Here is a 10,043-nt window from a genome sequence, read left to right on the forward strand (position 1 = left end):
AATAATATTAAAAAAACATTATTATTGCTGTCAAAACTAACCTTTACTCCAAATGAAGAAAAGTGACTACAGAGGGGTGAGGAAATGGCTGCCTACCCTTTGCATTAATCACTTCTGCTGGAAGGGTACAGAGGGGAGCATACAGTGATTAATCCAAAAGCAGTGGGAGTATGGCATTGTAGGAAGGGCACAAAAGTCCCAGGTCCAAAAGTCCCTGGTATACAATGCAGGATGATATCACTTCAGTAGAGAGTTACAGTTCAATGCCACACTGTCAAATCTTATTCTGTAAGTATATAATACAACAGATCAAGAAAGAAGCATGTTATTCTTTCTAAGTCACATGGATTGAAAGGTAATAATTTCCTCTGTCTGTCTCTCTTTTTTTCTGATTGCAGCATTCTCTCTCCACAAATCCTAAATAAAGCCAATGGTTTAGAGAGATTTCCAAAATGTCTTTGAAGAATTTGTGATGAATTGATGAAGGAGTTTACTTTCAGGAGGTATTTTAAGTTAGAGACATTTCATAACAAAAAGGGACTGTGTTTGTTAGCAGGTGCAGAAGATAACTGTCTCTTTTCACTTAGAGATACCCCATCTATTTTCAATCTGCTTTCAAGTTTGTTTGAGATTATGTTACCAGTGCAGAGATTTAGGAGGCTTTAGAAAGTGTGTTTTCCTGTAGTTTAGAATATACACTCTTGTTTTTGGGTTTGGGTCCAGTGGAATTTGCAGTCATATTTCTTCCCTTTCATTGTTTATCCTGTTCTTAATCTGCATTGATTTTCCCCCTATAAAGCAGAAAAAATCAATTTTCCATTATGTTTTTTAATCAGTCATAGTAAGAGTTAAACAGTTCTGGGCATTGCAGGTAAAACAGCTGATAATCAGTTGGGGAGTTATTTATTACTCTGAGTTGACAGGGGGTTAAATTGTTCCCTTGGCATGATGGCTAAGGCAAGTGGAGCAGTGGTGCCTTGCATCCAGGTACAATTCTTGCCAGAGCAAAGTCTACCCCAAAGGCTGTGCCAGGTGGTGTTAGAGACAGTTCTGCCATCCTGGGGGGACCTGAGGTAGCTTGCACTGATGACTGCAGCTTCTAGAAAGAAAGAAACATCTAGAAAGACACAGCAGCCTGCTGTCAGCAGACTTTAGGGTCGGGAAGTGATTCTCAGATCTAAGCATTTGTTAGTCACTGTCTGGGAGACCTTGATCTGCTGCTGTATTACAGAGGCAAGACAAGAACTGCTGAGATCGGAGCTGCCCGTGCAGTGACTCACCCAGGGCCTGAAGCAGCTTTCCTTAGAATCAATGGGAGCCTTTCAATTGGTTTTACAGCAGGAGTTTGTTCAACTGTCACCATCACATGCTGGGAATTATTTTTCCAGCAGAAAGTGCAATGAAAAAAAACATAACCATATTCATCATCCTTGATTGACAAGAAATGAAAGGACCCTGGTAAAATAATGCAAAAAAGACACTCCAGTAGTCTGAAAACTAGGATAAGCAGATCTTTCCCTTCCCTGATTATTAAAGTACAGGGTTGGGAGACTGCTCTATGTAATAACTCTCTGTGGTCACAGCTTCAGTTTCACTACTATGACTCACCCTTGACTGCTCTTAGGTAAGTGCCAGATGCCTTCTTATTGCTCTCAAGCTTCCGTTCAGCAAAACATATAAGCACACGCCTAAACACTTTTCTGAATAACAATAGTCTTCACACATAATTAAAATTCAGCGCACACTTAAATACATTGCTGAATCAGGGCCTTAATGCTCAACATGGGTGATTAAAGGATCATAATCTAATAACTTCTGCTGACAATGTGACAAAATTTTTTACCATACCTCTGTAAAATTAGGATAAAAGCTCAAAATTAAATTAAGGAGTACCTTTAAACTAGCTAAACATTATGGTACTGAAAAAAAAAAAAAACCAAAATGCAGGTTCAGGTCTCTGCTGGAAGCAAGGGAATTTAATTGCCCCATTAATCACACTTTTACACTTCATCACATTTAAGTATAAAATATTGATCAATGGTACTCTCCATTGGTCGAACTTCACAGTGTTAGTCAGGGCACTTTACATATCTTCTCCAGACCCCATGACGTCTCCACTGTGTCCTACCCCTAGAGAAGAGGCCAGTAGTGAGCACTCCCATGCTGACTGGCATTTACAGGCTCTCAGGTCCATTTCCACAACTGCCACTTTACTTTCAGATACCTAAATGGTGATGTAGGGATGGTAGGGCAGCTGGATCTTAGAAACAACATGACAAAACTATTAGTAAAATGCTGCCCCTTGGTGGTCACTTCTTCCTTATCACTGGTGGCTGACACAGGACCGGGTGCTAGTGTCTGTCTCCATTTCCACCTCGTTTTTTCAGCAAAATCCAGCCAGCTTCCACCACTTTCCAGTGTCAGTCTCCTCTCTGACTCGCATACAGATTTTGCTTTTGCCTCCATGGCACTCTGGGTACATTGTAGAGCTATGCATGAAACACAAAGAGAGGTAAGTTCTTCCAAGCAGTTTGGGTATAACACCCGTTTCTTTTTGGTTTGGCAAAATACCAAATGCTTCTGCTGCACATGGTTTCAAGCAAGACTAAGTTGCTAGTGGCAATCAAAAAAGGCAGTGCTTTTCTGTAGGGATGTTCTGACAGATCCCACACTGCAGCCTCCCAGCCATAGCCCCCCTCAGAGAAGCCAACTAGAAGTAATACCGTTAGATTAACTTCATATACTGCCTACACTGGGAACAGTGGGATTACCTAAAACTTGTACAACAAGGTTACATGTTTCTTGTTTTTCTCATTTTTGCAATATGTCAGTTTTTACCAAAAAAGCATGCAACAGTCGTATGTGCTATAAGTTTATCTTGTGTCGGTCCACGTAGTGATTCCTTCCATTCAGCCTCATGCAGCTCTTAGAGTGCTGCAGTCTGTAGACATCTCAGGAAGGGCTGTGCTTTCCTTAGGTGTTGGGTCATCAGGCCCACCTGAAGTCATGTGCCACGGCCAGTGTGACCCTCAGATTTTTCTCTTCATCATTGGGTGAAGGTTCTCCCGCGGTGACCATCTACAGACTCCAATTGCTTTCTGTCATAATCCCAAGAACTCCTTTTTTCTTTAACACAGAGAGCCCTTTGCCAGCTGCTCTCCTTCATAAGGTCTTTTGCAGGACAAGCTGTTTTCAGTCCCAAACTGATCTTACAGACTATTTTGTGTGATGGGATCTGTGGAATGGATATTTTTGTCTAACTCTGACTTTCCCTCCTGCCACTTTGTTTTTCCTCCCTTGCATATACTCCCCTAAGGATGTTGCTTTCACTGCTGACATCTTTCCTGGTCCATCCTTGAGCACACAGAGCCAGGGTCGCCCACACAATTCCTGGTGCTATGTCAGGAAGCGTCTAGGTCCCTCCTGGACATTGCTTGGCTGTCACAGTGAGTTTCCACTCTCAGGCACTTCTTCCTCTCTGCCAGCTTCTGCTCAAGCAAGCAAACATTGTGGTTTCCTATATTTGGCCATTGGTCTAGACCACATGAACTCTTGCTATTGTTTTGTTGCCTGTTTTAAGACCTTCTACTAGGATGCGCTTTTACCACACCCAGATTTTCTTGACACTCTTTCAAGGCTTCTCATATGATCCTAAACTGTAACAAATCATCCCCCCAGGCTTTGATTGTGGGTCTTACCTCATGCTTCCTGCTCTTGTATTGCTCTCCCCTCATCAGGAAGCTAAAGTGACCAGCCATGAAACTATCTTTATTTCTATTATTTGAATCCAGCTTTGTGACCCCTCAGCTCCACACCTACTACTGGGTAGGCTGAGGGTGCCACAGGCACAGACTAGACTGTCTCTGTGCAATAGCAGTCCAAACTGTCAGAACTTAATTTTTCAGGCCAAAATTAAGCTCACTGTTCTACGGACAGTTTTCCCAAGCAGAGTCATATGTCTTGCGGTTGCTTTCCAGCATAGTTCAGAGAATACCCATAGTCCCAGACAGTCCATTGAAACTCAGTCATTCTTAATTGACATGCGTTTTTGACTTGCAGGCCAAATGACTTCTTCAGCTACATTAGATGGAGCGAAACCATGTCTTCTTGAAACCACTCTAAGAACTGATAGACAGAGGTGCTCCAGCTTCCAGTCTTCCCTGGTAGGGTGGGTAGATCATGCAGGCTTCTTGCTCCTGGCCCCCACGCAGTAGATTTTCACCTACTGTGACACCTCACCTCCCACCGCATGCTGGTCCTGTCTAGCCAGTTTGGGATGTCCTTGCCCAGGACTCCAAAAACTGTTCTCAGATCATCACACCAGCACTGTAAATTGATTGGGGGAAGTGGGGAAGAAGATGATGGTGATGTAGGCAGAGAAAAATTACATAATCCAGTGCCAGATGTAAACTGTCACAGGTGAGTGCTTCTACTGGGATATGCCTGGGCATCCCTTGCTGCTTGGCACAGTGCAGCATTGTTCCCTTTTATCTCCTTCCAGACCTTTCAGCTGATTCATCCAAAAATCACTATCTTCTGGAGTGAGCTGGTCATGTAAAAATTATAGTCACTTTAATATTAATTTAGTCAAACACAATCACAAAAAACCCTCTGCCATCTCTCCTGGACTGAATTCCCTAAACACTCTTCATTTCCTCATGAACAGTAATGCAGCAAAAAAAGTGTATTTTTTTAAAATGCATTTTACTTGAGCTCAGCTTAAGGTGAATTTTTGACAGCCAAAAAAGCAAACATCAGCTCCCAGGTCTACTCTTCCACAGGGAGGTCTGATAGACAGCAGCCCTTTAGGATTTTAGGCACCGAGTTGTTCAGCTATCAGTTAGAGGCAAAAGGTTTAACACAGATCTGTTTCTCTCCATGTTCAGATTTCAAGTGGGAAAGTGTAAGCATGGGCACAAAGGCTAATTAAGAGTGGCTTTTGTGAGATGTGGACATTGTGAGAGCTGGGCTCTCCTTTTTTTGAGAAGGGCCATTAATTCTCTTCTGATGTATATGGTATGTGCACATCTTCCTTACACCTAAAGCACCACAGAACAAATACCTGTGCATTTAATAATGTATGAGGATTGACAAAAAACAACCCTGACCATCTCTCTAGGGTTGCTCTTTGTGTGACAATTGTCAAGGCAAGAACCAAGAATGAAGGAGTTAAACATTGAAGTATGGTTGTAGAGGCTTTATGGACCTCTGGAGCATGGCAGAAGTATGTGTCCAGTTCTGTATTTCCTGGGGTTAGTCCGTATGTAGCAGAACCTTACTGATCAGTTTCCAGTCTGCCAACTCACTTTCTCTATTAAAAAGCAAGTAGCTGGACTATCTCCTCTTGTACACCCAGATCTACTGGCAGTAATGAAAGATACCATCTTTTCCAAAGGATGTTGTGCATTGTATTATTATTGTTATTATTATTATTATTAACAGTAATAGATTTTATATATTGTCTACTATATATTTTATATATTTTAGATATAATAATTTGTACTTACATATAACTTTTCATCTAATATCTTCAAGCTTTTTATAATTCTAATGCCATTTTACTGCATTGGTTCAAAAGCAGTTATTAGTAATACACTGTTTTATAGACTGACAAGTGATAAACATATAAGTTAAATGACGTGCAAAAATTCTCAGAATTCTTCAGTCTTAACTCTAATATTAATTTAACTTAACAGAACAAACCACATGCTATGCGGTATTAAAATCTTTTTAACTTAGTTGCACTGTGAGAGGGGAAGAGAACACTTTCTAAAAGTTTAGATCTTGTCTATTTTCATTGCCTATTTCAATTAGAAAGATCAAATGCACACATTTCCAAAGGTAATAAAATGTATATCAAAGCCCTATCATCTGTGTTTATCAGAAAATCTACGGCTTTATAATTTACACAAAAATTAAACACATAGTTTATTAAGCTACAATATCTGCAGTACTGCTTATATTCTGATATGATATACTTTATCTCAATTGTTTTCCCATGGGATGTTTACACGGACAGAGGAAATATAGCCTATTCTAAAAAAGGTTGAATGTAACTCTTGGAATATCATTCTGAAAGTGGTAAGGAAATGTAAGAATATGGTGATTTACCAAATTTATGTAACATAAATTCCAGATGCTTGTCATATGAACAGTCTTTTATGTCAAACACACATATGATATTTTCCTTGATTCAAACAGAGATTCCACACTCTAGCTTGCATTTTTTGTTTTAATATCAAAGAAACAATTTGATGTGACCACAAATCTTTTGTATGATGAATCAAATTAGTAATTATTACCAGACCTGTTAAATGAGCAAATGTGTTAATAATAAATCTGCTGTGCACAAATGTATGTCATTTTCTCAGATATCATAAGAGTATTTATGGTAAAACAAAAGCCATTTCCTGCTAAAAGATATGATGAGTTAACTGAGTAACTGTACACAGAAGTGTGGAGGAAGCTCTCTAGTGTATATTTCCCAGCAGAAAATTTACCTTTCCTTTGGACTTGTCTGCTGGTTATACTTTCCCACCAATTTTGTTCTGCCATAGGAAATCTAATCTCAATCCATTGTATTAAGAACAACCTTACTTACACTACAGAATCCCATTTTTATGATCATGGAGTCAAATCTTAAGTTGGCATTAATGAAAGTTTTGTCTAAGTAGGACCTCGGTGAGGCCAGGACTTTGGATATGGCCCAGTTTATTTTAGTAATTAATAAAGTACTACAGCCACAGTACTTATTTACCAAAAAAGTCATCAGGCGTCAGCAGGCAGCTGTGTGGAAAAGAGGATGGGGGAGAATCAGTACTGGCAGTACTCATTTTCCATCTCTCTGGCCCTGATTCAGCAAAGCACTTAACCACATGTTTAATTTTAGGCGCATGAGTAATCCCATCTCTGTAGATGAAAATGTGTGTTTCATTCTCATTGACTTTAATGGGGCTACTCATAGACCTGTCAAATCTTGTGTGCTGTGCGTGACACTTTCATGAGCGCTTCCACCTTGCTCACCCCTGTAGCGTGGCCTTTGGTCTGAATCTTTCCAAAACACCAGAACCTCTCTTGCTTTGTGACCCCATGAGCCTTATGACCTTGTTCCACCTAATTGTATTCTGGCAGCTGTATCTGGTGTGTGGGAAAAAGGACTGGGAGTAACTGGGAACCATGTTATTTATTCAGAGCATTCCCAGACCAACACCAACCTCATTTTATTATCCAGTTTGTGGCATTATTCTCAAGTACTCCGCTGAGTTAGGCTCTATCATCCTAATCACCTGAGAAGATTTCTCGTAAGGATATTCCTTGATGCATTAACCAACCAAAGACAGGATAAGTATGTATTGCTTATGGACAGGACATGCCCTACTCAGGAAGGATGCTTAGAACAAAATAGGTGAATGACTAAGGTCCAGATCCACAGTTCTTCAAGTCCTGTTTAAGAGTCTATTTCTGCAGTCATAGAAGTCAGTGGATGTTTCCAATAAAAATGGGATCAAGGTAGTAGGCCCTCATTCAGCTAAACATTTAAGCAGATGCTTGCTTTAAGAATAAGATTAAGTCTCTTTGAACTCACTGGGAATGAAACACATGCTTAAGTACTTCAATGAATCAGGGACCTATTCCAGTTTTGGATCCATAGCACTGGAAGGTATCTACAGAGGCAGTTCAGCAATTTCCTGTTGCTGCCTACATCTCTGGCTGCAGCTATGCTCTGCTTATTTTGATAAATATAATATTCTCACTTCAGTAATTATTTTTTTCTTTAATGTTTAGGGCACTATAAATATGTAATTGTTGTTGGACTAATCATGTTTTGAATTGATTGTATGCATGGAACCTGAAGTTGGTTTTTTCTACTGCAGTCTAGATTTTTGCTCTGGCACATTGATTGAATCATGATAAATGGTTTCTTGAGCATGCTGACTGCATTCAGCTCTGGTGACATTTTCAAAAGCTTGCTTATGATGGCTGATTTCATTTTCAAAACTTGCAGGGGTTATTTATGGGAAAACAAAAGCCCTTTAACAGATATCTAACAATGCATTTAGATAGTTAGTTCATTTACTTGTGCAAAAGGGGAAAACACTCAGCAGCTCTTCCTGCATATGTTCTCTTATGAAATACTACATTTGGTTTTGAGTCATCTGCTTATCAATCTTTCATGCCAAATTGGCTTTAGAGGTAAAGACTGAAATCTTTACCACAGCTATTATACAGTGCCAGTCAAGAAAGAGCCAGCATGGGATGCATAATTTGGCAGTCTGCTGCCATAGAAGGAAGCACTTTTCTCCCATCAGCCATCAAAAGTAGACTTTTTGACTAGAGCCTGGGGGCCCTTGAAATGTCCAGGATCAACAGTCACAAAAGCCACTGTCTGTTGGATCAAGTCCAGTGTGCATTATTCTAATGTCAGATGTATAGGAGTGCAAAAGTGTACATAGTACATTGAAAAACTTTTCCTCCACTTGTGCACAGTTGGAGAATAGCTTGACATTGAAATTAGATCTCGATCAACATAAAAAATACTTGACATTTTGTTTGGAAAGTTATGGTGTATGGACATACACAAGAGGCAATTGCTTAAAGTAAATACAAGTGACTTAAAGTCAATAAGTAGTATTTTCAAGGCTGACAAGGACTCAAGTTTTGTAAAAGTAAAGCTGTCTATGAGGCATAGAAAAGGCACTAAAAATTAGGGATGGATGAGATCATTCTGTTTCATTTCAAGCACTGCATTTTTGGTTTGAAAGTTCCAGTCTTCACAGGATTTCTCTTTCAGTTCATTAAAGTTTGTGGGTATAAAAGGAGCAGAGACTGGGAGAGATTAAGAAAATTACCAAAAAAAGTACATTGTGTACTGTATGTGCAGCCATATACTTCTTCATGCCAGCCTAGCCAGGGCATATGGCCTCCTAACAAAACAGAAGTACATTTTATATAAAGAAATGGAGTTTTTTCAGCAGAAACTTTCTTCTTCCCTCAAAAAATATTTTAGCTATGAGAGAAAAGATTTATAAATGTAAATACATTCTTCAAGCCTAATAATCCATCTGTGAGATTCGTTACACTGAAGACAAACAAAACTACTCAAAATGCTTAAACATAAAAAAAGCTAACAACTGGTAGACAAATTTTTGGTAAAGACAGGCAGTCTGTGAATAAAAGTTCACAACAACAAAACCACAAGCTGAAGCTCTATTTTCAGAGCTAACATAAATTTGAAACCTTATGCACAAATTGCAAAGATATTTGTGTGCCTCATAGTCTGTGATATTAAAGAGAATTAAGCACCTTAATGCTTCTAAAATATCGTACAAGATTCAAAGAGTTAGTGGTATTTAAATGGCGTTTAAATTATGTTATATGGACACTTCCAAATAAGAATTTCAGGTTCCTCCATTGTTCATTTAGGTGCCTTTTAAAACAGTGTCTGATTAGTCATTTTTCCAAGTTGTGTGTTCTAACATAGATTTTATTCACATTAGATGACTCATATCTTCAATAAATAGAGATTTTATCCATTCTAAAGATTCAGGAATGTCACATTTATCCTTACCAGTTTCAGGGCCAGCTTTGGGTATAAACAAAAAAGGCAGCTCCCTCCCTACTGCATCAGAACCCCTATTGTACCTTTGCTAGTGGACATGCATTGGATGTTCCAGAGGCAGATGCAGCTCAAAACATCACCTCATAGAGAAACCTTGCTATCCAGATATTTTATTTCAGTGTTGGGGTCTGTGAAGGCTGATGATCTGAGGGTGAAAGTGCATTATTGAAAGGGATGGAGAAGGAAGAAAGATCCCTGAAGAAAGGCCAGATGGAGGACAGGGAGAGATCCACAGTTCTCCCCAAAGTGTCCTAGCATATCCCAAATTACCCTAACCGCTCCCCTCCCTTTGGCGTGTCTATGTCAATACATGTAATGCATATACTGAGCTCATTCTCAACTCATAGGCTTTGTTTAGAGAAAACTGGCAGGACTGGGAATATCTTATTTTAAATTGTCTTGTGGTGGGGATGATATAGTGTGA

Source organism: Strix aluco, chromosome 5 (genome assembly GCF_031877795.1).
Source record: "Strix aluco isolate bStrAlu1 chromosome 5, bStrAlu1.hap1, whole genome shotgun sequence".
NCBI lineage: Eukaryota > Metazoa > Chordata > Aves > Strigiformes > Strigidae > Strix > Strix aluco.